Genomic DNA, 7,172 nt, shown 5'->3' with positions numbered 1-7,172 from the left:
GCCATATAGTTTGCCAATCCCTGGCTTATCACTTTGCCAATATTGTTCTCCTTCCCTGAAGGCCCTGAAGGCCCTGAAGGCCCCTGCCTGCCTCCTTAGATTCTGTTCATCCTCTCTCTTCCAACTAGAGCATGACTACTTATCATCTATGGTGTTAGCCTGCTGTTATTACACTTTAATCACATGTATATAGTAGTAGATGCTACAACCATTTGCTGAGAAGCTTTCTACTTTGGCGGAGATTTTTTAAAGGGGTATGTGTCAGAATGATGCTTGAGAAGAACTGGAATGGGAGGATGCAAATAATAAATATTCATAGTAAGAGTATACAGGGCATTAACCTTATAATGATGTGGTCAGCCTAGTGATTCCCATCTTAGAAGAAAAAGATGTACCGGAAAAAAAAGAAAAAAAAGAAAAGCTAGGCAGCTCTACAATGACCTAATGGCAAGCAACAGGGGAGCCAGGTCCTATGACTCAATGTCTCATTCCTTAAGAAGTGTCTTTATTTCTAAAATCTACAAGAAAAATAATACAAATTTCTGTTGGGGAATTTAAGATCCAAGTACAAAGAAGCTTTTAGTGTCTTTGGACAAGCTGGGAATGATGAATCTAATGCCACCACTGGAGATGTTGCAATTTCCCTTCTAAATTAGCCACCATACAACCGTCTGTGCAGAACTCTGGCTTCAGCTTTCGGCTTTCCTTTTTTTTTTTTTTTTTCCTGCTCTCCTGAATGCTGAGCCTGTGTTCTTGGCTGAGATGGGCTAAGGTTTACGCTTGGGATCACGTGGCAGCCCCAGCAGTTCTCCGCAAATGCGACTGAGTAGTCCATAAATGGTCCTTGTTTGGTGGCAAAATGCTTGGCTCCCTCTCCCTAAAAAGGAAATTATAAAGAAAATGTACAGTACGGTCACCATGCCACCAATAACACAATTTCCTGGCTCTCAGACCACTTGCTGACAGAGCAGACCCTTGGAGAGCAGAGATGCAAGGCCGGTTGCTTCCCACTTGGGGCTTTTCTGACACTGGACGACCTGGTCCTCGCAGCCGGTAGCAGCTCCTTCTGTGAGCTCCCACCATCTGCCCCCCCCCCCCCCCGCCCCCGCCCCCGCCTCCACCCCCGCCAGTCCCTGGAACTAAATGAAGGGAATACAGTTGAAGAGAGCTTTGACCTGGGGCTTTAAGACACGCCTCCTATGGCTTTCTTTGGAATTCTAGACTTAATGACTTCTCCTTTCCTTCCCCTCAAGCCATTCCAACTGTACCACATCTTTTTACACAAAGCTGGCGTAGTCAGCCGTGGACCCAGTCACTCATTTCCTCACTCATTCATTCAGCAAGTCAGCATATATCAAGCACTATTAATAACTATTCCAGAACAGCAGGTTGAGCTAGGATTGTCCTGGGCCAGTCCTCTAGCTTTGGCCATGCAGCAAGACACCTCAGATTATAGGTTCATGTCCCCTCTCTCCCTCTGTTGCTCTGTTCCTACCTTCCCCTGCTCTCCTCCTGCTGTGGCTCCTTTATAAGGTAGCAGAAATAGGGAGCACGAGTGACGGAGCCCCTTGATGGCACTGTTTTCTTTTCTTTTTCTTTTTTAATTTTAAAAGATTTTATTTATTTGAGAAAGAGAGAGAGAGTACAAGCAGGGGGAGCAGCAGAGGGAGAGGGAGAAGTAGGCTCCCCACTGAGCAGGGAGCCCAATGCGGGGCTCGATCCCAGGACCCTGGGATCATGACCTGAGCCGAAGGCAGACGTTTAACCGACTGAGCCACCCAGGTGCCCCTGGCAGTGCTTTCAATCTAGCACTTGGCAGTGTAGCCAAGCATTCATCTGTCATGTTTTCCTCCTACTCCAGATCACCTGGTAAGAGCCTTCAGCCAACAGAGGCCCTAAATCTTGACTCCTGCCTTTGATTCCAGCCCCCTTCCCATAGGTCAAGAATGCAGCCGGGCCTCTGACTGTTACTTAGCAAAATCACAGGGCTGACCTGTGATTGCATATTCCTTAGCAATATTAGGAGTAGGCTGGCTTTGTTTTTTTTTTTCTGGAAGCTCCTTCTACAGGGATGATGAGCTTCCCAAAGCCCAAAGCTCAGTGGTACAGCAGTCACCTAGAGGGCATCTCACCAACAACCTATCATTTTGTTCCTCCCAGAAGTCTGAGCTATCAAAGAGTTCTCTTTTCGTTATCAAGGATGGACCAGCAAAACCGTATCACTAATGCCAGCCTTGGGGCATGTGGCAGATGCTCTGCACCCCCTCCCCAGGCCCCTAGGACCACCTCTGAGTTCACCTACAGCCACACTGGATACTTCCCAGCAGGCTGGTAGCTTCTCACCACAAATACCCTCTGCCTAAGGCTTTACCAGCCCCTCCTCAAGCTTGCTCAACCCACACAAGGCAACCCCCAACCAAAGAGGGACCAGGAGACAATGGATGGGTGGTCAAGCTCCAAGATGACCCCAACGATCCTTGACTCCTGCTATGCATGCCCTTGTATCATCCTCTCCCACAATGGATACTGCTGACGTTTGTAACTAACATAGTAGAGTGGAAATGATGGGCGTGACTTTTCAGGCTAGATCATAAAGGACATTGCTGCCTCTATCTTGTTCTCTTTTGGATCACTTGCTCTAGGGGAAGTCAGCTGCCATGTTATGAGGACATTCAAGTAGCCTTATGGAGAGGGCCATGTGGAGGGGAACTGAGGCCTCTTGCCAACAGCCAGCACTGAATTGTCAGCCAGGTGAAGGAGCTGTCTTAGAAGTGGATCCTCCAGCCTCAGTTAAGTCCTCAGATGACCACAGCCTGGCCAACATCTCTACTGCAGCCTTATGAGACACCCCAAGCTGACCACTCAGCTAAGCCAACCTCAAATTCCTAATCCTTAAAACTGTGAGAGATAATAAATGTTAATCATTGCTTTAAACTGCTAAGTTTAGGGTAACTTGTTACACAGTATTAGATAACTAATATGGTAGATAAGTGTCCCAGCTCCCCCAGAAGCACATTCCACATGGTTCCTCAGGCAATCCCCAATGTGACTGAGCCCCAGTTGTCCACAGAGGTAATCTTCTTACTGTGTGCTTTCTCTTTTCTTTTCTTTTGTATTTTTTCTTCTATTTTTTCCCTCTGTGTTTCAGTCTCCCCACTCCCTCACCTCTGCTTCCTGTGATCATTTCCCAAATAAACTATCTGCCCCCAAGTCCTTGCCTTGGCATCTGCTTTGAGGGAACACAAACCAAGATAGGGCAACTTGTCCATATTCATGGATCAACTTTTCAAAGAAAGACTAGCTTTTAGGGGCACCTAGGTGGCTCAGTCAGTTAAGCGTCTGACTCGATTTTGGCTCAGGTCATGATCTCAGGGTCGTGAGATCGAGCCCCATGTCGGGATCTGCACTGGGGGTGAAGCCTGCTTAAGATTCTCTCTCCCTCTGCCCCCTCACCCCCATTCGCTGTGTGCTCTCTCTCTCTCTCTCAAAAAAAAAAAAAAGCTCTACCATATATTGTATGATTCCACTGATATGAAATGTCCAGGACAGGCAAATCTATAGAGACAGAAAGTGGATTAGTGGTTGCCTTGGACTGAGGGTGGGAGTGGGTACTGACTATAAATGGACATAAGGGACCTTCTGGAGGTGATGGGAATTTCCTGAAACTGGATCATAATGATAGCTGCATAACTCTATATACTTAATGAACATCACCGAATTGTTCACTTTAAGCAGGTAACTTTTATAGTATATAAATTATGCCTCAATAAAGCTGTTTTTTTTAAACTGATTTTTCATAGCTGAAACATGTATAGAAATGAGAAAAGAAGAAAGAAGTAGGACAGAGAAAAATGTGACGGAAAGGATCCCTACTGGCAGTCACATTAGAACCCTAAGAACTAGATTTGCTATGGTCTCTTCCAAAATAAAACCAACATATTTGATATAGGACGAGTAATAATTAGGCCAACTATGTCCACTCAAATATGGAAAACTAATATTAAAGACAGAATCTCCTGTGGGCTTTGTCTAACCAAAGAAGACTCCCCGAGAAATGCTACATCTGTGGTTTTAGGAACCAATACCCATGTCTGATATATAAGGACACTCCTAGGGAACTTGTCTTAGGAAAGCCAACAGCAACAACCAATCCTTGGGGAACGTGAGGTATGGTGGGGGAGGCTGTGAGATTCTGGCATCTCAACCCCATGACAAGAAGGAGGAAAGCACCAATGGTTATCCATTTCCTTACAATGAGAAGAACTTAGGTGCATACATGCCTTCCTTAATCCTTCTTGCTGGGGCTGCCAGAGAGAAGCAATATTCCCAGGAAAATGAGTGATGTAGCCCATTCTAGGTACCTCCTTCCTTCAGTTTGGCCAGGTTTCTACCTGGCCAAGATCCAAGTTCAGGAGTCTGGCACAGGAAAGGGATGAGAGGGAAAAGAAGAATGATCACTTATTCCTCTACGTGTTTATTTATGGAGCTTAGAGTTTCTACAGAGCATCCAAGAAAAGGCCTTACCTGGACTGTACTGATTTCAGAGTATGTTGGGAACATCTGTAATTGATATGGGGGACACACATACAGAAACACACGCATGCACACACACATATGCATACCAGCTACTCGGTTTTGTCAGTCAGCTTTTGCTATATAACAAACCATCCCAAAACTTAGTGGCTCAAAACAACCATCATTTATTTAGATCATGATTCTGAGGTTTGTCCAGGTAGTTCTTTTGGTCTGAGCTTCAACTTCTCATTTGCCTAAAGTCAGGTAGTGAGCTATCTAGAGTCTGGGTGCTAGGATGGTCACACTCATGTGCCTAGTATTAGCAAGATACTGGCTGGGGCAATGGGGACAACTACATGTCTCTCATCATCCAGCAGGCAATCCTGGGTCTCAGGGTCCCAGGACCCACAAAAGAACAAGCCCAAGTGCACAAGCATGTTTCAAGTCTCTGCTTGCTTCGTGTTTGCTAATGTCCCATTGGACAAAGCAGGTCACATAGCCAGACTAGACTCAACGGGTGAAGAAACAGATTCCATCTCTCTCTTTTTTTTTTTTAAACAAATTCCACCTCTTGATGGGAAGATCTGCGATGCCACAGGCAGGTGAAGTATTTGGGACCATCATTCATATAATCTACCACACCTGTTTGTTTTGTTCTTTTAAAATTCTCCTCTCTTTTGAGATCTGCAGGTTGTCATTCTTCTCACTTGCTGGAGAATGTGTTTTGTTCAACAGCTGTTCTAGCAGATAGAAAATATAATTTGTTTTGAGATGAACCATTTTGCTCTGAGATTAATTAAACTCTAGCTCTTTCTCTTGAAGAGAAAATTCTCTATTGCCCTAATCAGCTATTGACTGCAATGTAGATACCCCCAGAGTCTGGTTATAAGCCAAATATAGGATGCCATTCCAGGGAACCTGTTGACAGTGTGGATTTGGCTCACAGGTCACGGTGGGCCTGAAGTAAAGAAAAATGGCAGTGTCAAAGTCATGAAGGAGGAGACAGGGAGAGGGAGTAAGAAAGTGAGAGGAGAGAAAATGCTCAGTTAATAGAACTGGCCTTGGTGTCACCATGAAGGAACACCTAAGCATATACCACTCAACACCTCAGGAGGAATTTGTAGCCTGCAGACCTAGCTGCATCTTTTCAAGGGTGATTCAAGTGCATCTGGGGTAAAATTTGACTAATCACAGTGGAGGGAAAATGCTCTGTGTTCAATTACATACTGTCATAGCCAGTCAACACTGTTGGGGTCTGTGAAGGACAAGGGGAGAGAAAAGATTGTTGGGTAATGGAGGTAGGTGGGGAAGGGCACATCTGGATTGGGAGGATTTTCCAGGAAAAGAGAGAGATTTGAGACTTCAGTTTCAGCTCCCCACTGTGAGACAAACATGCAGGGGAAAGAACAGAGCCCTTCAAGTCACTTCCCTCCTGCTTTACTCAGCTCCTGAAACACAATCAGCTCTGGCTTAACTTGGTGTCAGGCAAGGGTTCAACAACTAGTAAGTAACAGTCCCGCCCAAAGCTCACCAGGCCATGGGCTAAGCACACACACAGGGCAGATGCAGGATAGGCCAGAGCAGGTCAGACTCTCAGTGAGGTCTGGAGAATATTGTTCTTCCCTCAAGGCATGGAAGAGCAGCTCCCTAAGCAGCCCCGTGCGGGGTCTGAGGGCTTGCTTTGGGGGTGAAGGCTGCTAGCTGTCCATTAGAATCCACTTTCCCCTTCTTATTGGGCACACAACTTGAGTACATTTCCCAGACACCCTTGTAATGAGGCTTGGTCATGTGATTGAATTCTGGCCAGTAGGATGTGAGAGGAAGTGACTTAAGCCACTTCCAGGACGAGGATGTAAGATAGTAGACATGTCTCCTCCATGTTATCTTTCTCCTTCCCACTACCTGGAACCCATCACAATCTCGTTTCAACCATACAGATAACAACAATACCTAGGGGATGGCAGAGGCACACAATAAAATGAACTTGGGTTTCTGACTAACTGTGGAGCAGAGTTGCTTCGCCAATCTGAGCCATGTACTCTGAATTATTACCTGAAAGACAAATAAACCTCTTGGTTCTGTAGGCTATACTCTGTTCTTAGGTCTCTTTGTTACAGCAACTTAGCTTTTTACCCTAATACTTTTCATTCATTCAACCTAAATGTTGTAGGTCCCCTTGGGGAAATTCTCCTGTATCTTGAGGTCACCACGAAGCCAGTCTTAAACACCAATAAATTTTTAAAAATCAAAATATATATCCAACTCTAAAAGACTGTAGAATAATAGATGCTTTCCCTGAAAGTTTCTTGGGGAGAGGATGCAGAAGACATGTTGACGTTGCACATGACTCAGTAAAACTGCTTCAGAACATCTTTTTTTCTCCCCAAAGTTTATTCCCTATGGCAATTAGCATCCTTTGTGTGTATGTTTCTCATTCTTTCTCTTGCTCTTATGCTCTACACACACACACACACACCTCCTCCTCTTAAGCCTCTCTCCCCCTTCTGCTCGTTGCTCTACCTCTGTAACCTCCTCCTCCTTCTAGTCTTGTCTCTCTTGGCTCCCCCCTTTGTAGGCCGAATGACCGTCCAGGTCATAAAAAACAAAAGATCATCCTTAGCATCTCCTCTTATTAGGAGGCAGTGAAATAGTGACTA

Source organism: Phoca vitulina, unplaced genomic scaffold (assembly GCF_004348235.1).
Source record: "Phoca vitulina isolate PV1807 unplaced genomic scaffold, GSC_HSeal_1.0 scaffold55, whole genome shotgun sequence".
Classification (NCBI taxonomy): Eukaryota; Metazoa; Chordata; class Mammalia; order Carnivora; family Phocidae; genus Phoca; species Phoca vitulina.
The sequence above is the reverse complement of the archived record's forward strand: the minus strand, read 5'-3'. Positions refer to the sequence as shown.